This window comes from Bufo bufo, chromosome 5, assembly GCF_905171765.1.
Source record: "Bufo bufo chromosome 5, aBufBuf1.1, whole genome shotgun sequence".
In the NCBI taxonomy this organism is placed as follows: domain Eukaryota; kingdom Metazoa; phylum Chordata; class Amphibia; order Anura; family Bufonidae; genus Bufo; species Bufo bufo.
Genome location: NC_053393.1, coordinates 355,443,513 through 355,467,647, shown reverse-complemented (window position 1 = coordinate 355,467,647; position 24,135 = coordinate 355,443,513).

The window sequence follows — 24,135 nt, the reverse complement described above, 5'->3', positions numbered from 1 at the left end:
ACACCTGCTTCTGCAAAATACTGATTAAGGGGTTTGATATACCTGCTTCCACAAAATACTGATTGAGGGCTGCGATACACCTGCTTCTACAAAATACTGATTAAGGGGTTTGATATACCTGTTTCCACCAAATATTGATTGAGGCCTGCGAGATACCTGCTTCCACAAAATAATGAGTAAGGGGTTTGATATACCTTTTTTTTACCAAATATTGATTATGGGCTGCAATATACTTGCTTTCACAAAATGCTGGTTAACCCCTTACGGACACATGACCGGTACGGCATGTTTCCCGAGTACGTCATGTGTTGTTCCGATCACCACCACCCGGCGGGCGGTGATTGGAACAAGGTCCCTGCTCAAATCATTGAGCAGGCACCTCGGCTAAATGCGCGGGGGGGGGGGGGGTAGTGCCACCCCCCCCCCCGTGTCGGCGATCGCCGCAAACCGCAGGTCAATTCAGACCTGCGGTTCGCGGCTTTTCACCTTGCGGGCGGCGGCGGCAGCTGTGCCATCGGGTCCCCATGGGGCTGTGGAGGGGACCCGATGGCATGGAAGGCAGCGAGATGCCTTCCTGAGGCATCTGCGCTGCCTTCCGGTGAAGAGCCTGAGAGATCCAGCCCCCTGTATCTTACAGGCCCCGGAAGCTGTATGAGTAATACACACAGTATTACTCATACAGCCAATGCATTCCAATACAGAAGTATTGGAATGCATTGTAAAGGAATATACCCCCAAAAGTACAAATCCCAAAGTGGGACAAAAAATAAAGTGAAAAAAAATCTGAAAAATAAAGTTTTCCCCAAAAAAAGTTTAAAGTAAAAATAAACAAAAACTTCATTTTCCCCAAATAAAGTTAAAAATAATTGGTAAAAAATAGGGGGGGAAAAAAAGTATACATATTAGGTATCGATCAAAAAGGCGTTTGCCCACCAAAATAGTACCAATCTAACCGTCACCTCATCCTGCAAAAAATGAGCCCCTACCTGAGACAATCGCCCAAAAACTGAAAAAACGATGGCTCTCAGAATATGGAGACACTAAAACATGATTTTTTTTTGTTTCAAAAATTATATTATTGTGTAAAACTTACATAAATAAACAAAAAGTATACATATTAGGTATCGCCGCATCCGTATCGACCGGCTCTATAAAAATATCACATGACCTAACCCCTCAGATGAACACCGTAAAAAATGTAAAATAAAAACTGCTAAATAAACCATTTTTTGTCACCTTACGTCACAAAAAGTGTAATAGCAAGCGATCAAAAAGTCACACGCAGCCCAAAATAGTGCCAATAAAACCGTCATCTCATCCCGCAAAAATCATACCCTACCCAAGGTTATCGCCCAAAAACTGAAAAAATTATGGCTCTCAGACTATGGAAACACTAAAACATGATTTTTTTTTCTTCAAAAATGAAATCATTGTGTAAAACTTACATAAATAAAAAACAAGTATACATATTAGGTATCGCCGCATCCGTGACAACCTGGTCTATAAAAATATCACATGATCTAACCTGTCAGATGAATGTTGTAAATAACAAAAAATAAAAACCGTGCCAAAACAGCTATTTCTTGTTATCTTGCCTCACAAAAAGTGTAATATAGAGCAACTAAAAATTATATGTACCCTAAACTAGTACCAACAAAACTGCCACCCTATCCCGTAGTTTCTAAAATGGGGCCACTTTTTTGGAGTTTCTACTCTAGGGGTGCATCAGGGGGGCTTCAAATGGGACATGGTGTCAAAAAAACCAGTCCAGCAAAATCTGCCTTCCAAAAACCGTATGGCATTCCTTTCCTTCTGCGCCCAGCCGTGTGCCCGTACAGCGGATTACGACCACATGTAGGGTGTTTATGTAAACTACAGAATCATGGCCATAAATATTGAGTTTGGTTTGGCTGTTAACCCTTGCTTTGTAACCGGAAAAAAATTATTAAAATGGAAAATCTGCCAAAAAAGTGAAATTTTGAAATTGTATCTCTATTTTCCATTAATTCTTGTGAAACACCTAAAGGGTTAACAACGTTTGTAAAATCAGTTTTGAATACCTTAAGGGGTGTAGTTTCTTATATGGGGTCACTTTTATAGAGTTTCTACTCTAGGGGTGCATCAGGGGGGCTTTAAATGGGACATGGTGTAAAAAAAAAAACAGTCCAGCAAAACCTGCCTTCTAAAAACCGTATGGCATTCCTTTCATTCTGCGCCCTGCCGTGTGCCCGTACAGCAGTTTACGACCACATATGGGGTGTTTCTGTAAACTACAGAATCTGGGCCACAAATATTGAGTTTGGTTTGGCTGTTAACCCTTGCTTTGTAACCGGAAAAAAATTATTAAAATGGAAAATCTGCCAAAAAAGTGAAATTTTGAAATTGTATCTCTATTTTCCAATAACTCTTGTGGAACAGCTAAAGGGCTAACGACGTTTGTAAAATCAGTTTTGAATACCTTGAGGGGTGTAGTTTCTTAGATGGGGTCACTTATGGAATTTCTACTCTAGGGGTTCTTCAGGGGGGCTTCAAATGAGACATGGTGTCAAAAAAAAAAGTCCAGCAAAACCTGCCTTCCAAAAACCGTATGGCTTTCCTTTCCTTCTGCGCCCTGCCGTGTGCCCGTACAGCGGTTTACGACCACATATGGGGTGTTTCTGTAAACTACAGAATCATAGCCATAAATATTGAGTTTGGTTTGGCTGTTAACTAGAGTTGAGCGAACACCTGGATGTTCGGGTTCGAGAAGTTCGGCCGAACTTCCCGGAAATGTTCGGGTTCGGGATCCGAACCCGACCCGAACTTCGTCTCGAACCCGAACCCCATTGAAGTCAATGGGGACCCGAACTTTTCAGCACTAAAAAGGCTGTAAAACAGCCCAGGAAAGAGCTAGAGGGCTGCAAAAGGCAGCAACATGTAGGTAAATCCCCTGCAAACAAATGTGGATAGGGAAATGAATTAAAATAAAAATAAAATAAATAAAAATTAACCAATATCAATTGGAGAGAGGTCCCATAGCAGAGAATCTGGCTTCACGTCACCCACCACTGTAACAGTCCATTGTCATATATTTAGGCCCCGGCACCCAGGCAGAGGAGAGAGGTCCCGTAACAGAGAATCTGGCTTCATGTCAGCAGAGAATCAGTCTGCATGTCATAGCAGAGAATCAGGCTTTACGTCACCCAACACTGGAACAGTCCATTGTCAGATATTTAGTCCCAGGCACCCAGGCAGAGGAGAGAGGACCCGTAACAGAGAATCTGGCTTCATGTCAGCAGAGAATCAGTCTGCATATCCTAGCAGAGAATCATGCTTTACGTCACCCAACACTGGAAAAGTCCATTGTCAGATATTTAGTCCCAGGCATCCAGGCAGAGGAGAGAGGTCCCGTAACAGAGATTCAGGCTTCATGTCAGCAGAGAATCAGTCTGCATGTCCTAGCAGAGAATCATGCTTTACGTCACCCAACACTGGAACAGTCCATTGTCAGATATTTAGGCCCAGGCACCCAGGCAGAGGAGAGGGGTCCCGTAACAGAGAATCTGGCTTCATGTCAGCAAAGAATCAGTCTTCATGTCATAGCAGAGAATCAGGCTTCACATCACCCACCACTGGAACAGGCCACTGTCAGATATTTTTAGGCCCCGGCACCCAGACAGAGGAGAGAGGTCCCATAACAGAGATTCAGGCTTCATGTCAGCAGAGAATCATGCTTTACGTCACCCAACACTGGAACAGTCCATTGTCAGATATTTAGGCCCAGGCACCCAGGCAGAGGAGAGAGGTCCCATAACAGAGAATCTGGCTTCATGTCAGCAAAGAATCAGTCTTCATGTCATAGCAGAGAATCAGGCTTCATGTCACCCACCACTGGAACAGGCCACTGTCAGATATTTTTAGGCCCCGGCACCCAGACAGAGGAGAGGAGAGGTTCATTCAACTTTGGGTTGCCCCGCAATATAATGCTAAAATGAAAATGAAAATAGGATTGAATGAGGAAGTGCCCTGGAGTACAATAATATATTGTTAAGGGGAGGTAGTTAATGTCTAATCTGCACAAGGGATGGACAGGTCCTGTGGGATCCATGCCTGGTTAATTTTTATGAACGTCAGCTTGTCCACATTGGCTGTAGACAGACGGCTGCGTTTGTCTGTAATGACGCCCCCTGCCGTGCTGAATACACGTTCAGACAAAATGCTGGCCGCCGGGCAGGCCAGCACCTCCAAGGCATAAAAGGCTAGCTCTGGCAACGTGGACAATTTGGAGACCCAGAAGTTGAATGGGGCCGAACCATCAGTCAGTACGTGGAGGGGTGTGCACAGGTACTGTTCCACCATGTTATTGAAATGTTGCCTCCTGCTAACACGTTCCGTATCAGGTGGTGGTGCAGTTAGCTGTGGCGTGGTGACAAAACTTTTCCACATCTCTGCCATGCTAACCCTGCCCTCAGAGGAGATGGCCGTGACACAGCTGCGTTGGCGACCTCTTGCTCCTCCTCTGCCTTCGCCTTGGGCTTCCACTTGTTCCCCTGTGACATTTGGGAATGCTCTCAGTAGCACGTCTACCAACGTGCGCTTGTACTCGCACATCTTACTATCACGCTCCAGTGCATGAAGTAAGGTGGGCACATTGTCTTTGTACCGGGGATCCAGCAGGGTGGCAACCCAGTAGTCCGCACACGTTAAAATGTGGGCAACTCTGCTGTCGTTGCGCAGGCACTGCAGCATGTTGTCGCTCATGTGTGCCAGGCTGCCCAGAGGTAAGGACAAGCTGTCCTCTGTGGGAGGCGTATCGTCATCGTCCTGCGTTTCCCCCTAGCCACACACCAGTGATGGGCCCGAGCTGAGTTGGGTGCCAGCCCGCTGTGAACCTGCTTCATCCTCATCCTCCGCCACCTCCTCCTCATCATCCTCGTCCTCCTCGTCCTCCAGTAGTGGGCCCTGTCTGGCCACATTTGTACCTGGCCTCTGCTGTTGCAAAAAACCTCCCTCTGAGTCACTTCGAAGAGACTGGCCTGAAAGTGCTAAAAATGACCCCTCTTCCTCCTCCTCCTCCTGGGCCACCTCCTCTTCCATCATCGCCCTAAGTGTTTTCTCAAGGAGACATAGAAGTGGTATTGTAACGCTGATAACGGCATCATCGCCACTGGCCATGTTGGTGGAGTACTCGAAACAGCGCAACAGGGCACACAGGTCTCGCATGGAGGCCCAGTCATTGGTGGTGAAGTGGTGCTGTTCCGCAGTGCGACTGACCCGTGCGTGCTGCAGCTGAAACTCAACTATGGCCTTCTGCTGCTCGCACAGTCTGTCCAGCATGTGCAAGGTGGAGTTCCACCTGGTGGGCACGTCGCATATGAGGCGGTGAGCGGGAAGGCTGAAGTTACACTGTAGCGCAGACAGGCGAGCAGCGGCAGGATGTGAACGCCGGAAGCGCAAACTGACGGCCCGCACTTTATGCAGCAGCTCTGACATGGGGTAGTTGTGAATGAACTTCTGCACCACCAAATTCAGCACATGCGCCAGGCAAGGGATGTGCGTCAAACCGGCTAGTCCCAGAGCTGCAACGAGATTTCGCCCATTATCGCACACCACCAGGCCGGGCTTGAGGCTCACCGGCAGCAACCACTCGTCGGTCTGTAGTTCTATACCCCCCACAACTCCTGTGCGGTGTGGGGCCTGTCCCCCAAACATATGAGTTTCAGAACGGCCTGCATAGGTTTACCCCGGGCTGTGCTGAAGTTGGTGGTGAAGGTGTGTGGCTGACTGGATGAGCCGTTGGAAGAAGAGGAGGAGGAAGCTGAGTAGGAGGAGGAGGAGACAGGAGGCAAAGAATGTTGCCCTGCGATCCTTGGCGGCGGAAGGACGTGCGCCAAACAGCTCTCCGCCTGGGGCCCAGCCGTCACTACATTTACCCAGTGTGCAGTTAGGGAGATATAGCGTCCCTGGCCGTGCTTACTGGTCAACGTATCTGTGGTTAGGTGGACCTTGCCACAGATGGCGTTGCGCAGTGCACACTTGATTTTATCGGATACTTGGTTGTGCAGGGAACGCACGGCTCTCTTGGAGAAGTAGTGCCGGCTGGGAACAACATACTGTGGGACAGCAAGCGACATGAGCTGTTTGAAGCTGTCTGTGTCCACCAGCCTAAATGACAGCATTTCATAGGCCAGTAGTTTAGAAATGCTGACATTCAGGGCCAGGGATCGAGGGTGGCTAGGTGGGAATTTACGCTTTCTCTCAAATGCTTGTGAGATGGAGAGCTGAACGCTGCCGTGTGACATGGTTGAGATGCTTGGTGACGCAGGTGGTGGTACATACCATGTTTGCTGGGCGGCAGGTGCCAACGTTCCTCCAGAGGCGGAGGAAGAGGCCGAGGCGGCAGCAGCAGAAGAGGCCGAGGCGGCAGCAGCAGAAGAGGTAGAAGGGGGAGCCTGAGTGACTTCCTTGTTTTTAAGGTGTTTACTCCACTGCAGTTCATGCTTTGCATGCAGGTGCCTGGTCATGCAGGTTGTGCTAAGGTTCAGAACGTTAATGCCTCGCTTCAGGCTCTGATGGCACAGCGTGCAAACCACTCGAGTCTTGTCGTCAGCACATTGTTTGAAGAAGTGCCATGCCAGGGAACTCCTTGAAGCTGCCTTTGGGGTGCTCGGTCCCAGATGGCGGCGGTCAGTAGCAGGCAGAGTCTCTTGGCGGCGGGTGTTCTGTTTTTGCCCACTGCTCCCTCTTTGTCTTTTGCTACGCTGTTGGCTCGGTCTCACCACTGCCTCTTCCTCCGAACTGTGAAAGTCAGTGGCACGACCTTCATTCCATGTGGGGTCTAGGACCTCATTGTCCCCTGAATAGTCTTCCACCCAGTCTTGATCCCTGACCTCCTGTTCAGTCTGCACACTGCAGAAAGACGCAGCAGTTGGCACCTGTGTTTCGTCATCATCAGAGACGTGCTGAGGTGGTATTCCCATGTCCTCATCATCAGGAAACATAAGTGGTTGTGCGTTAGTGCATTCTATCTCTTCCACCCCTGGGGAAGGGCTAGGTGGATGCCCTTGGGAAACCCTGCCAGCAGAGTCTTCAAACAGCATAAGAGACTGCTGCATAACTTGAGGCTCAGACATTTTCCCTGATATGCATGGGGGTGATGTGACAGACTGATGAGCTTGGTTTTCATGCGCCATCTGTGCGCTTTCAGCAGAAGACTGGGTGGGAGATAATGTGAACGTGCTGGATGCACTGTCGGCCACCCAATTGACTAATGCCTGTACCTGCTCAGGCCTTACCATCCTTAGAACGGCATTGGGCCCCACCAAATATCCCTGTAAATTCTGGCGGCTACTGGGACCTGAGGTAGTTGGTACACTAGGATGTGTGGCTGTGGCAGAACGGCCACGTCCTCTCCCAGCACCAGAGGGTCCACTAACACCACCACGACCATGTCCGCGTCCCTTACTAGATGTTTTCCTCATTGTTACCGTTCACCACAATAAGAAAAATATTATTCGGGCCAATGTATTGAATTCAAATTCAGGCCTTTTTTTACAGACACCTAACACTATCTGGCTATCTATTTAGGTACCGTATTACACTAATACAGGCACACCAGTAATGACAGATTTAGCTGAATATAAATTGTAGGCCTATTATTTAGGCGCTGGGTGACAGGTATACGTTTACGGACAGAATTAGACTTGGATCTGCACTGTAGCGTGTGTGTGAAGTTCTTGAGAATTACCCTATCAGCACCTTGAATCTAATATACCCTTTTAGGGATAGATTTAAAGTAGGCCTGATACAGCAGAAACCACTAATTTTGAGAATTGCAAATTTGGGAATTGTTTTTCAACCCAGAACAAAAACTGTGCTTTGACGGACACTACAAATAACTTGACCAGCTAAAACAGTACAGATTTGGATGAATATAAATCTGAGGCCTATTTTTTAGGCGCTGGGTGACAGGCTCAACTTGCCCCTGATGTAGTATATGGCCAAAAAATAACCACACTATTGATCGTTAAATGCACTTTGTGACAGGCTCAACTTGCCCCTGATGTATTATATGGCCAAAAAATAACCACACTATTGATGGTTAAATGCACTTGATGAAAGCTTGACCCTGATGTAGGATATAGCAAAAAATAACCACACTATTGATGGTTAAATGCACTTGGGTGACAAGGTCAGCTTGCCCCTGATGTAGTATATGGCCAATAAATAACCACACTATTGATGGTTAAATGCACTTGATGAAAGCTTGACACTGATGTAGGATATAGCAAAAAATAACCACACTATTGATGGTTAAATGCACTTGGGTGACATGGTCAGCTTGCCCCTGATGTAGTATATGGCCAAAAAATAAGCACACTATTGATGGTTAAATGCACTTGATGAAAGCTTGACCCTGATGTAGGATATAGCAAAAAATAACCTATTAACTATTGATGGTTAAATGTACTTGGTGGCAGCTTGTGCTGGCTCACAAGCAAGCCACAAAATGGCCGCCGATCACCCCAGAAAAAAGTGACTGAAAAATGCTCTGGGCACCCTAAAAACAGTGAGCAATTGAATATCAGCACTTCAATGATCCACAGCTGTAGATCGATCACTGAATGAAGTCTTTTGGAGGAGTTAATCTGCCTAATCTCGCCCTAACGTCGCAGCTGCAACCTCTCCCTACACTTGTTTCAGCAGAGTGACGTGCAGCGCTACGTGACCCAAGCTTATATAGAGGCTGGGTCACATGCTGCACTGGCCAATCACAGCCATGCCAATAGTAGGCAGGGCTGTGATGGCCTCTTGGGGCAAGTAGTATGATGCTTGTTGATTGGCTGCTTTGCAGCCTTTCAAAAAGCACCAAGAAAGCGCCGAACACCGAACTCGAACTTTTATGAAAATGTTTGGGTTCGGGTCCGTGTCACGGACACCCCAAAATTCGGTACGAACCCGAACTATACAGTTCGGGTTCGCTCATCCCTACTGTTAACCCTTGCTTTGTAACTGAAAAAAAATTATTAAAGTGGAAAATCTGCCAAAAAAGTGAAATTTTGAGATTGTATCTCTATTTTCCTTTAATTCTTGTGGAACACCTCAAAGTTTGTAAAATCAGTTTTGAATACCTTGAAGGGTGTAGTTTCTAGAATGGGATCATTTTTGGGTGGTTTCTATTATGTAAGCCTCGCAAAATTTGGTATTTTTTTATAAATAAAAATTATTTTTTTTTACTTCATTTTACCAGTGTCATGAAGTACAATATGTGACGAAAAAACAATCTCAGAATGGCCTGGATAAGTCAAAGAGTTTCAAAGTTATCAGCACTTAAAGTGACACTGGTCAGATTTGCAAAAAATGGCCTGGTCCTTAAGGTGAAATAGGGCTGAGTCCTTAACCTCATCAGGACACAGGGCGTACAGGTACGCCCTTATGTCCTGCTACTTAAAGAGGACCTTTCACCGATTCTTACCCTATGAACTAACTATACAGACATGTAGAGCGGCGCCCGGGGATCTCCCTGCACTTACTATTATCCCCGGGCGCCGCTCCGTTCTCCTGCTATGTCCTCCGGTATCTCCGTTCCCTAAGTTATGGTAGGCGGAGTCTGCCCTAGCGCTGGCCAATCGCATTGCAGAGCTCACAGCCTGGGAGAAAATAACCTCCCAGGCTGTGAGCTCTGCGCTGCGATTGGCCAGCGCTAGGGCAGACTCCGCCTACCATAACTTAGGGACTGGTATCTCCGCCTACTATAACTTAGTGAGCGGAGATACCGGAGGGCATAGCGGGAGAACGGAGCGGCGCCCGGGGATAATAGTAAGTGCAGTGAGATCCCCGGGCGCAGCTCTACATGTCTGTATAGTTAGTTCATAGGGTAAGAATCGGTGAAAGGTCCTCTTTAAGGACATAGGGCGTACCTGTTCGCCCTGTGTATTTCTGATCAGCGCAGCGGGCGCTGATCGGAAGCCGGTGCCTGCTCAAATCATTGAGCAGGCACTTCGGCTAAATGCCCGGGGGGTCCCGTGAACTCCCCATGTCGGCGATCGCCGCAAACCACAGGTCAATTCAGACCTGCGGTTTGCGGCTTTTACCTATTGCGTTGGTGGCGTGTGGCGGTGCCATCGGGTCCCCATGCGACTGTAGGGGGACCCGATGGCATGGAAGGCAGCATGATGTCTAAGGAAGGCATCGCGCTGCCTTCCGGTGATGAGCCTGTGAGATCCAGCCCCCTGGATCTCACAGGCCCCGGAAGCTGTATGAGTACTACACACAGTATTACTCATACAGCCAATGCATTACAATACAGAAGTTTTGGAATGCATTGTAAAGGAATATACCCCCCAAAGTTCAAGTCCCAAAGTGGGACAAAAAAAAAAGTGAAAAAAAAAGTTGAAAAATAAAGTTTTCCCCCCAAAAAATTAAAGTTTCAAGTAAAAATAAACAAAAACGTCATTTTCCCCAACTAAAGTTGAAAAAAATTGGTAAAAAATAGGGGGAAAAAAAGTATACATATTAGCTATCGCCGCGTCCATATAGATCGGCTCTATAAACATATCACATGACCTAACCCCTCAGATGAACACCGTAAAAAATAAAAAATATAAACTGTGCTAAATAAACCATTATTTTGTCACCTTACATCACAAAAAGTAAAACAGCAAGCGATCAAAAAGGCGTTTGCCCACCAATATAGTACCAATCTAACTGTCACCTCATCCCACAAAAAATGAGCCCCTACCTGAGACAATCGCCCAAAAAATAAAAAAAACTATGGCTCAGATTATGGAGACACTAAAACATCATTTTTTTTGTTTCAAAAATGATATTATTGTGTAAAACTTACATAAATAAAAAAAAGTATACATATTAGGTATCGCCACATCCGTATCGACCGGCTCTATAAAAATATCACATGACCTAACCCCTCAGATGAACACCTTAAATTTTTTAAATAAAAACTGTGCTAAATAAACCATTTTTTGTCACCTTACATCACATAACGTGCAATAGCAAGAGATCAAAAAGTCTTATCCACCCCAATATAGTGCCAATCAAACCGTCATGTCATCCCGCAAAAAATGAGACCCTACCTAAAATAATCGCCCAAAAACTGAAAAAACTATGGCTCTCAGACTATGGAGACACTAAAACTCGATTATTATTTTTTTGTTTCAAAAAGGATATTATTGTGTAAAACTTACATAAATAAAAAGAAAGTATACATATTAGGTATCGCCACGTCCGTATCGACCGGCTCTATAAAAATATCACATGACCTAACCCCTCAGATGAACACCGTAAAAAATGTAAAATATAAACTGTGCTAAATAAACCATTTGTCACCTTACATCACAAAATGTGTAATAGCAAGCGATTAAAAAGTCACACGCACCCCAAAATAGTGGCAATAAAACAGTCATCTCATCCCGCAAAAATAATACCCTACCCGAGGTAATCGCCCAAAAACTGAAAATATTATTGCTCTCAGACTATGGAAACACTAAAACATGATTTTTTTTTGGTTCAAAAATGAAATCATTGTGTAAAACTTACATAAATAAAAAAAAGTATACATATTAGGTATCGCCACGTCCATATCGACCGGCTATATAAAAATATCACATGACCTAACCCCTCAGATGAACACCATAAAAAAATTAAAATAAAAACTGTGCCAAATAAACCATTTTTTTGTCACCTTACCTCACAAAATTTGTAATAGCAAGCGATCAAAAAGTCACACGCACCCCAAAATAGTGCCAATAAAACCGTCATCTCATCCCTCAAAAATCATACCCTACCCAAGGTAATCGCCCAAAAACTGAAAATATTATGGCTCTCAGACTATGGAAACACTAAAACATGATTTTTTTTGCTTAAAAAATGAAATCATTGTGTAAAACTTACATAAATAAAAAAAAAGTATACATATTAGGTATCGCCGCGTCCGTGACAACCTGGTCTATAAAAATACCACATGACCTAACCAGTCAGATGAATGTTGTAAATAACAAAAAATAAAAACCTTGCCAAAACAGCTATTTCTTGTTATCTTGTCTCACAAAAAGTGTAATATAGAGCAACCAAAAATCATATGTACCCTAAAATAGTACCAACAAAACTGCCACCCTATCCCGTAGTTTCTAAAATGGGGTCACTTTTTTGGAGTTTCTACTCTAGGGGTGCATCAGGGGGGCTTCAAATGGGACATGGTGTCAAAAAACCAGTCCAGCAAAATCTGCCTTCCAAAAACCATGTGGCATTCCTCTCCTTCTGCGCCCTGCCGTGTGCCCGTACAGTAGTTTACGACCACATATAGGGTGTTTCTGTAAACAACAGAATCAGGGCCATAAATATTGAGTTTGGTTTGGCTGTTAACCCTTGCTTTGTAAAAGTAAAAAAAAATATTAAAATGGAAAATCTGCCCAAAAAAAATCAAAATTTTGAAATTGTATCTCTATTTTCCAATAACTCTTGTGGAACACCTAAAGGGTTAACGACTTTTGTAAAATCAGTTTTGAATACCTTAAGGGGTGTAGTTTCTTAGATGGGGTCACTTTTATGGAGTTTCTACTCTTTGGGTGCATCAGGGGGCCTTCAAATGGGACATGGTGTCAAAAAAATCAGTCCAGCAAGATCTGCCTTCCAAAAACCGTATGGCATTGGATGCTGGGTGGGTGTAGGATTGGGCAGTGTTTGTTACTTAACCATGATGGTTATAATTTGTTGTTATCGCCTTTGTGTCCTTACCAGTTCAGTGTAATAGGGACACACACATTGTTTGCATATTCTCTCCTGCATAATCTGTCCCTTATGGGTTTTATTGTGTCTACAGTGTAATTTTACCACATGCCAGGAGGCTTCCTATTTTGCATATAACTCTCTTTACTAACTCCACATAGCAGTAAAGAAAAGAGAAAACGATGACCAATCAAAATGCAATAGGAGGTATATAATGCACAGCGGTGAAACTCCTCCTCCTCTTTCTTTACTGCTCCATCAGCAGACAGGTCAGAGTTTCAGCTCTTCCATTTATTGTTACTTATTCGGATATATGTTTTATCTAAAGTTTTCAGCTACTTGGTTATCGCATAGTATTGATTTTTTTATGCTACTAGAGGGGTTTTCGTCACTTGGGGGGGGGGGGGGGGGTTTTCCCTGTGTGATTTTATTTTGGTTCGGCAGGTATCCCCTGCATACTCGTTTCCTTCCCACGAGTCGGCGGTTTTCTCCCGGCCGGTCCGCCGTCCAAACCATCGGCGGATCGCTTTCCCCTCTCTCCCCTGGGGTAACGTTCACCCCATTTACCAATCCCTACCTCACCACTCGTTCTACCCGGCGCTCGCGAGGTCCTCCTCCTGACGTCTACGGCGGCCATCTTGGCTCTCGCATCGCGAGATCTGAGGCCGCCATTTTAGGTACCGCTGTGCTCCGCTCGTATGGCGCTTGGCTACAACCAGTACCCGGTTACCTCTACAGCTTCTCAGGCTCCTACCCAAGTGTGGACAAGGCGGGGGTCGCCAGGTCTGTTACCGGAGTCTGTATTCCAGCACTATAGGGCTCACTACCCTGTGCTTCGGGGTGAGGCCCTGATTCCCTGCTGCTGCCGTGGTGTGCTTCATACATCCACTATTACCTGGGTGTAGCCCAGAGAACAAAGCCCAATTATACCCTGCTGGGGTTATAGGTACTGCGGGTACCAGCTCCATACAGACTGACCCCTAGCCCATCCTGCCCTGTGCCGAGTGCTTTATTAGTGAACGCCATAGCTACCATGGATCAGAGCGCGGCAAATTTTCAGGCCATGATAAATGAGGCCATTGCGGCCTCGATGGAAAAGGCTCTCTCCAGGGTTATGACGGCCTCTGCCGATCAGCTGAAGAACCCCACGGTAGTACAACACCAGGACTACGATTCCGAGGCTTCAGAATCACAGGCTTGTGCCGAAGTCCGACCACCTAAACGCCACTGGAAAGGCGATAAGGGGACCACCAACCCAGACAGGGGCAAACCTGCTCCCTCCGCCCCCTCTCCAAGACACCATTACTCCTCGGATGAGGAGGATAAGCTTTCACCCTCCATGAATATTGTGGATTCGTGGCAAGCCGCGGATTCCGATTCTCCTGAAGACGTTTGGGGATCGGACGACGGTTCACACACTGGGTTGCGACAGGGCACCTTTCTCGACAACATACATCTCCCGGACGACCCAGTACCAACACTGGACGAGGAGGAAGCCATCTTGGACCCCTCGGGCCAACGTCTTTTCGACCCAAGAAACATTCGCCACCCACGTTCAGGGGACTGGACACCTCCTGATCACTTAGCGAAGTTCATGCATCTGTGGCTGCGCAAGCCCATGGACAAGACGGTGCGCAACCGTTTACGTTCCGAGTGTCCTTCACTACCCGATCAAGTGGCACAGACACCGGAATTCGACCAGGTCATGACCACCTTTATGTCTAGAGGAGGTTGCGATCCCCGTAAAGGGGTGGAGAAGGCATTCCATGGCGCACAAGACAAATTGCTGGACTCCATCGGCCCACTTTCCCGCATCTTATACTTGGCGGATGACGCCCTCACGCGAGCTGACCAGTTAGATGCCAATATGGTTCGTGAATGGGCGCACGATATTCGTGAATGGGCACAACGATGCTTCTGTTTTGTGCGCAACACCAACGTATCCCTCTCCGCTGAGAGGAGGAAAGCAGCATTACTCCGTTTGGACGGAAAGCTGGTGGAATTGGGCACCAAGGAACTAGGGCCACTGGCACAGGGCAAGCTCTTCGGTGACGCCTTCTTGAAGGAACTCAACAGGCACGTGAATGTTTTCACGTCACTCAACAAAGCACAGACCTCTATGAAACGGGTCTTCAGGGGCAACCCCCAGAGGGGTGTTTTTGGCAGGGCTGGCCGCCACAGGGGCCGTGCAGCCAGCCGCTTCTGGCCTTCAGGCCCCCGGTCACAGAGACCTCAACCGTTTTACCCAGAAGTGGGCTACAGCCAGCCTTTCTCCTTCACCAGAGGAGCCGACAGAGGTCGTGGATCACGTTCCCGTGGCAGAGCACGTTTTAACCCCACAGGTAAGTCATTTGTCTCAGGTACCCCTTTCCAATATTACTGCAGGTCGTATTACCCTTTATTTTCAGAACTGGGCGGCTATCTCGACAGACGCTTGGATCCTTCAGACGGTGCATGGCTACGTCATAGACTTCGTGGGCCTCCCGGAACAGACGGTTCCGCCGCGTCCTTTGAACTGCTCCATGGAAGACGCCCTACTCATCGAGTACGAGTTGCACGAGCTCCGCTCGAAAGGAGCAATAGAACCCGCTCACGACCAGGGGGGGGGTTTCAGCAATATCTTCCTGGTAAAGAAGAAGACCGGGGATTTCAGGCCAGTCATAAATTTAAGGGGGCTCAACGCCTTCGTTCTGTACAGGCACTTCAAAATGGAGGGCATTCACCTCCTGAGGTTCCTTCTCCAAGACGGAGACTGGTTCACAAGACTGGACCTCAAGGACGCGTACCTGTCAGTGCCTGCCCACATGGCCTGCCGACGCTTCCTCAGATTCCTGTGGCAAGACCTTCCCTGGCAGTTCACATGCCTCCCATTCGGCCTCAGTTCAGCCCCGTGGTGTTTCACCAAGTTGCTGAAGCCAGTGGTCGCACATCTACGCGCACAAGGAATTCGGTGCATTATTTACCTGGACGACCTGCTTCTGTTTTGCTCCGACAAATCCAGACTGGCTCAACACACACGCTTTACCGTAGACTTCCTGACATCTCTAAGTTTCGTGGTGAACTTCCTGAAGTCGGAGTTATACCCAATTCAGTCGGTGCAATTCTTGGGCTTCGTGATAGACTCCAGGTCCAGCACGTTAAGTCTGCCAGCGTCAAAGATCGCGGCTATCAAAAAGGAGCTACGCAGAGTCATTCGCTGCCACTCCATCCCACTTCGTATTCTGGCTCGGATTGTAGGACTACTATCCGCTTCCATCCAGGCCATTTTCCCAGGACCGCTCCACTACAGGGCGATGCAACGTCTGAAGACCTCCTTTCTCCACCGGAATCCTTCCTACGATCAAACGATCCCGATAACGGAAGAGGTCAGGGAGGAATTCAGATGGTGGCTCGACAGTATGGAGGCATGGAACGGCCGGGCCATCTTTGGGAACTCACCGGACATCGTTCTGGAATCGGACGCCAGCCTTTGGGGCTGGGGCGCGACGGGCGAAGGCAAGTCGACAGGAGGCGCCTGGACCTCTCAAGAGATCGTTCTCCACATCAGTTGCCTGGAACTCCTCACGGGGTCTTTCGCAATCCGCAGTCTGGCAAAGGGCAGATCGAACTGTTGTATTCTTTTCCGGATGGACAACATCTCGGCAGTTCGTTATATCAATCGCCTGGGCGGAGCCCGGTCTCGACTCCTCTCCGAAATAACGAAGGAGATCTTCGATTTCTGCCTTCCCCGCAATATCTCGCTCAAAGCGGAATACCTCCCGGGGGAAACGAACCTGACAGCGGACTGGTTTTCACGTCACTGGTGGGACAACAGCGACTGGAGACTGGATCCTCGGATCTTCCAAAGGCTCTCAACCGAGAGGGGCCCCTTCCGACTGGATCTGTTTGCTTCCTGCAACAACAGACAGACACACGACTATTTCAGCTGGCTTCCGGACCCGGAGAGGATGGCAGTGGACGCGTTTCTCCAGCAATGGCCAACCGTAGGGGCGTACGCTTTTCCCCCATTCTCCACGATAGCGAGGACAATTCAGTACCTGAGGAATCAACGGGTTTCTCTTCTGCTCATCACTCCCCTATGGCGGAGTCAACCATGGTTCCCGGACCTCCTGGCGCTGTCCTACACCGATCCACTGCTCCTGCCATCTTATCTGATGCTCCTCACGGATCCGAAAAGGGAATCCCCATCCCCTGGTACTCGTGGACCGTCTCATCTTGGTGGCTTGGACTCTTTCAGGGGAGCCTGGCTGACCAGCGACTTATCGCAGACAGCTAGAGACCTCATATGGGACTCCTGGGCATCCGGAACCAGAAGATGTTACCTATCAGCTTGGGATTCCTGGTCCTCTTGGTGCGGTGAACGGGACTTCGATCCATTTACTGCACCTGTGACTGCCATCCTTAATTTTCTTTTGCACCTTTTCTCTATGGGTCGCTCCTATCGTTCACTCAATGTAGTTCGTTCCGCGATTTCGGCGGCGCACGTCCCCTCCTCGGGGATCCCGGTTGGTAGGGATCCGCTGGTATGCCGTCTACTAAGGACTATACGATTACAGAGGCCCCCGGGACCTAAATACTCGCACCTGTGGGACGTACAGTTGGTCCTGCAGTTCCTAAGGGATTGGCCGACAAATGACAAGTTGTCCCTCAGACAACTATCGGCCAAATTGACTCTATTGCTTTGCCTTGTTTCTTTCAGACGGGTTTCAGATGTACGAGCTTTTGACATTGACGCTTTTTCGGTTTCTCCTGAGGGAGTTACCTTTAGAGTGTCACGACGTACCAAATCTGACTCTTCGTCAGTGTTTTATCCTTTCTTTGCCTCTGAACCACAACTGTGTGTCGTTTCTACTCTACATCGGTACGTAGAGTTCACGTCCGCTCTTCGGGTCTCGGCATCGGGACAGCTGCTAGTGTCCTATGTTAGACCTCACGTTCCCGTCTCGACTACCACGCTCGCCAGATGGATACGATGGATCCTATCTCTGGCGGGAGAGGACCCCACCTTTGGGGCACATTCGGTACGCGGGGCAGCTGCCTCGTCGGCCTTCTTGGCGGGTGCTTCTCTTACGGACATCCTTCGCTCGGCGGACTGGTCAAGAGAATCTACTTTCCGGACATTCTACTTCCGCCCGAGCTCGGGTGCGGCTATGTGCCTTCTAAATCAGCGTTAAAAATGCAAAATAGGAAGCCTCCTGTCATGTGGTAAAATTGAAGATTATGCTAGCATTAGTGTACTTATAATCTTAATTTTAATAATGACAGGAGGCGAGTATTTTCCCACCCTCTTTTTTCCCGCCCTCAGGTCTGGGGTCTCACGTAAGTACGCTTATATCTTGGTTTACTCACCATTCTTGTTTCATTCCTCTTCAAGTTGGGAGTTGTTCTGTTTTGTGTACATTATTCTTTACACTGATAAGTTGTTTGCGGTAAATTATATGTCGGGTCATTACTGCATCCAGGTTCAAAATCGGTTCCTAACCCATTTCATGTTCTCTTTTCAGTGTAAATCCGCAATGTTAGCAGTGTCCTCTCAGGATGGACGCATTTGGGTCAACCTTCATCTTCTGAGGATCTTTGTTTAAACAAGTTGCCCTTTGGCGCTGGTTACAGGTTTTTCGGGATCAGCCTTCTGTCCGTGAAGTTCCTGTTGATGGGATTCTTCCGGTGGTTCGTGTTATAGGCTGTTGGACTTTACGGTTTTAAGTTACCTGATGTCGCTTACGAAAGAGGAGGAGGAGTTTCACCGCTGTGCATTATATACCTCCTATTGCATTTTGATTGGTCATCGTTTTCTCTTTTCTCTACTGCTATGTGGAGTTAGTAAAGAGAGTTATATGTGTTTTATTATATTTGTGAGGCTTTTATGGATTTGGGGAAGTTGGTATACAACCGGTATTATAGGATATTTAATCTTCAAGTACTCATGTTCTTTGTTATTTAATATGCCACTGTAACAGAAGCCTTCTGTTTGTCTGTTGAGATGATTGGGTTACATACAGTTCTGACCTAATTATCTCCCAGGCAGAGGGGAAGCATTGTGTGTCCTGTATGAGAGTTTTATAAACAATGGGGTTTTACTGTCTGGAGATGATTGGGTTACATACAGTATCTGACCTAATTATCTTCCACGCAGAGGGGAGGCATTGTGTGGGAGTGTCCCGGATTGTGTGGTTATTTCCATTGGTCTGTGTGTTTGTCACCCAGTTCTCCATAAGTTCCAGAGGGGAGGTCCCCTTGGTATATAAGACCAAGTGTGACACCAGTAAAGGTGAATCTTCTTACCCTCAACTCGCAGCCTCGTCTCGTGTTGTAGGGAACAGCTATATTACTACTAGCTCTTGTAAGAGCTGCACAGCTATTGGGAATCACAACTCTGCCTTGGAAGTCGCTGGAGCAACTCTACAGCACCACTCTTTCTAGGGAAGAAAGGACGTCGCCAACGGTTGATACCGTTACAGCCCCTCTGGTAGCCTTTCTCCAAAAGAGCCTCCATCTCCCTCTTAAATTCTATTATCTATCTTTTTTCAACCTTTTATAGGTGTGTTCATCATTTAATAATCTTAACATTTCTGCCTCATATTTATTTTTGTCTAATATTACAACCACCCCCCCCCCCCCCCCCCCTTATCAGCAGATTTTATTTGAATCTCGGCCTTGGATTCTAAAGCCAACAACGCCTGTTTTTCCTTGTACTTTAAGTTGCGATATTTAGGTTTATTTTTTATATTTTCTAATTCTTTTAATACTCCTTTTTTGAATGTCTCTATACATTCGTTCTCCTTCATTTGTGGACAAAATTTTGATTTTTCCCGCAATCCAGTATGAACCGCTTTTTATTCTCTTTTTTAAATATTTTCTACTCTTGGATCTAACATAGTATATTTGGCCAAATTAGCTTTCTTATATATTTTTGCACATCTATAAATGTTTCAAACCTATTCATTGTTTTTGTGGGGCAAATTTTAGACCCTTCAATAATACTTTTTCATAATTTTTTGTAAGTTGGTATGAACCTAGATTATAAATGAACTTTATTTCTCTTAAATTTTCTTGGATCTGGGACTGCGGTCTTTCCCCTTTTCTCCTAGTTCCTCCCCTAGACTTCTTTTTAACGGGGTTCTGCTCTTGTCTACCGTTTCTTGGGTTCTAGAGAAGTATTTAGCAGAGAAAAAGATCCCGGAAGGATTGAGATGGCAATTTCATGGCGAGTTCAGATGAGGAACAGGATTTGGATGACTGGGAGAAATTCATGGATGAGTGTTGTTTAAGGCCATGCAATTCATTATAGCAAAAATAAAAATCTAATTAAACACCTGCCATCTGGGCCATTTGCCCCCTTCCTGACCAGGCCAAATTTTGCAAAACTGACATATCTCACTTTATGTGGTAATAACTTTGGAACGCCTTTATTTATCCAAGTCATTCAGAGATTGTTTTCTCGTGACACATTGTCCTTCATGATAGTCATAAATTTGAGTCAAAATAATTCACCTTTATTTATGAAAAAATCCCAAATTTACCCAAAAATTTGAAAAATTTGCAATTCTCTAAATTTCAATTTCTCTGCTTTTAAAACAGAAAGTGATACTTCAAAATATTTATTACTTAACATTCCCCATATGTCTACTTTATGTTGGCATCATTTTGGAAATGTCATTTTATTTTTTTAGGACGTTAGAAGGCTTAGAAGTTTAGAAGTAATTCTTCAAATTTTTAAGAAAATTGCCAAAACCCACTTTTTAAGGACCAGTTCAGGTCTGAAGTCACTTTGTGGGGCCTACATAGTGGATACCCCCATAAATGACCCCATTGTAGAAACTACACCCCTCAAGGTATTCAAAACCGATTTTACAAACTTTGTTAACCCTTTAGGCGTTCCACAAGAATTAAAAGGAAAATGGAGATCAAATTTTTAAATTTCACTTTTTTGGCAGATTTTCCATTTTAATCAATTTTTTTCTTTAACACATCGATGGTTAACAGCCAAACAAAACAATATTTATTACCCAGATTCTGCGGTGTACAGAAACACCCCACATGTGGTCATAAACTGCTGTATGGGCACACGGCAGGGCGCAGAAGAAAAGGAACTCCACATGGTTTTTAGATGCCATGTCCCATTTGAAGCCCCCTGATGCACCCTTACAGTAGAAACTCCCAAGAAGTGACCCCAATTTGGAAACTAGGGGATAAGGTGCCAGTTTTATTAGTACTATTTTTGGGTACATATGATTTTTTGATCATTCATTATAACACTTTATGGGGCAAGGTGACCAAGAAATTGGTTGTTTTAGCACAGTTTCTATTTATTTATTTTTACAGCGTTCACCTGAGGGGTTCAGTCAAGTGACATTTTTATAGAGCCGATTGTTACGGACGTGGCGAAATAGAGGTCCACCCATAGGACGTTTATATTCTATGGGCGGACGGAAAGTGGTTAAAACAAATTAATCAAAACATAGAAGACATACACGAGAAATTAGAACCTTTTAAAAATTTGAAAGATTATGATGAACTTTCCCAGATCTGTCAATTTTTTTTGTGAAGGTAGAAACAGAGGTGAAATAAAAAAAACATAAAAAGTACTTAAAGGTGCTAAAATACTTTACAAGTGGAGAATTATAGAGATACAGTGCAAAAACGACCATGAAAGGATGTGTGAAGATAATGTAGCCTTATCCGACGAGGAAAAATATACTGAAAGCAAGACTAATCAGCAAATATACACACTGCAATAGAGACACAATTACAATTACATGCAAAATAAGAGATTTACGTACTATAATAAATAAGGGGCTTCTAATAATGAATATAGAAATAGACGCACATGGAATAATGACCACTATTATCCTCGACCGAATTACTAACGGCGACCTCAATATATACCCTACAATCAATATAATAGAGAAAGCAGAATGAATACAGGCAGGAGAGATTATCCATACCAAAGGAATTATAGTAATTATGAGAGAAGATAGAATGAACCGGTACAATTGAAAAATGAACATGCAAATAGGACAAAGGAGGAGGTACAAAATTTTCCACATCAGGGAATAAAGGGAACACAGATGGAATAAATAATGGGAACCCGAGAAAAGGTAGACAAGTGCAGAACTCTGTTAAAAAGAAATCTAGGAGAGGAACTAGGGGAAAAGGGGAAAGACCGCAGTCCCAGATCCAAGAAAATGAAAGAGAAATAAAGTTAATTTATAATCTAAGTTCGTACTAACTTACGAAAAATGAGGAAAAAGTATTACTGAAGGGTCGAAAATTTGGATGTGAATAAATATATAAGAAAGCAAAATTTGGCCAAATATGCTATGTTAAATCCCAGAGTAGAAAATATTGAAAAAGGGAAGAAGAAGCAGTTCATACTAGATTGCGGGAAAAATCTAAATTTTGTCCACAAATGAAGGAGAATGAATGTATAGAGGCATTCAAAAGATGAGTATTAAAAGAATTAGAAAATATAAAAAAATTATTGAGATTGTAATAAAACCCATTGATAAGGGAGGTGGGGTTGTAATATTAGACAGAAATAAATATGAGGCAGAAATACTAAGATTATTAAATTATGAACAAACCATAATAGATTGAAAAAAGATCCAACAATAGAATTTAAGAGGGAGATGGATGCTCTTTTGGAGAAAGGCTGCCCGAGTGGCATATTAAATAAGAAGGAACAAGTGTACTTGAAGATTAAATATCCTGTAATACCGGTTATATACCAACTCCCCAAAATCCTTAAATGCCTCACAAACCCCCTGGGGAGACCCATTGTCTCTGGGATCAATTCAGTGACAAGCAGATTAACGGAATATGTGGATTATTTTGTGCAAGGTTATGTAACCGCTACAGCCTCGTACTTAAAGGATACAGGAGACGCGATAACAATATAAAAAAAAATTGGGCCATTTACTGAAAATATGTATTTAGCTACAGTAGATGTCATGTCCCTATATACGGTTATCTCAAAAGAAAAGGGGATGATGGCAGTACAACAACAATTGAAAAGTGATCCAGGGATTTTTGAAAAATAGGGGGAATTTTTAATTGAATGTATACATTTTTGTTTGAGGTTGTGCTGTTAGGGTGGTTTACCCCCTAATGACTGTGGATAGGTGCTAAAAACCCTAATAATGAATCACCCTATTTAATAAATACAAATTAATACAATAGACCTAGATGGGCAAGCACTCAAATCATCATGGGACAGGCAGAATATTTATTATACTACATTAGTATTAAAAGCATACTGAATGAAATGGACATCAATAAAGTAAGCAACAAATAATTAAAATAATAACGATAAAATGTCACTCTGAAAGAAGGAGCAAGGAAGAGTTCCTGCCAGAAAAAGTGTGTATTCTAAATTGTGTCCTTGTTAACGCATCTGATATTATATCACAATGTTACCGCTGGATTTGTAACAGCCTGTATGCAGCTGCTTGTACACGCTCTGGTCTTGCATTGTAGCTTGCCTGCGAGTTGTGTCAGGACCAGGAGCTGAGAGGGTTTGTAGCCGCACTAAGATGTCAACATGCAGGTAATGGAATATTGCTCACTGAGCACTCACCCCACCTGATAGCATAGGATCTTCACACTGGCTGGTGTGCGCTTGTATATGCGCACTTTGAGAGGATCGATAACCTGCGGTGGGGTCCGACTTTCATGTAGTTGTTCGGACTGTTCTGTGTGGCTCCTGTGTGGTTCTCGCGGAAACTTGGGTGCGAAGTCCAGCAGTAACATTGTGATATAATATCAGATGCGTTAACAAGGACACAATTTGGAATACACACTTTATCCAGCAGGAACTCTTCCTTGCACCTTCTTTCAGAGTGACATTTTATCGTTATTATTTTAATTATTTGTTGCTTATTTCATTGCTTTTAATACCAATGTAGTATAATAAATATTCTGCTTGTCCCATGATGATTTGAGTGTTTGCCCATCTAGGTCTATTGTATACATTATTGTTTGAGCCATAATTATTTTTGGTTTAAGGAAAAATTTTATTTACATTTAAATGGTACGGCGATGGGGGTGAAATTCGCCCCCAGTTTTGCAAATCTGTACATGGCTGCGTGGGAGAAAGATTATTGACCCGATATTGAATATAGAAAGGGAAAAAGGAAAGTTATGTTTGTGGAAACAATTCATTGACGGTTGCTTACTTATTTAGGAGGGAGACCTATGTGGGTTAGAAGAGTTCCTCTATAATATCAATATAGTACGATTAGTCAAGAAAATATAAACTTTTTAGATCTCACTATTTATGTGAGAATATTTTGAAGACTAAAACATGTTTTAAACCCACGGATGTTAATGCATATATAAAAACAACAAGTTGTCATTATACTCCATGGATTAAAAATATCCCAAACGGGCAATTTAAAAGAATATACCGCA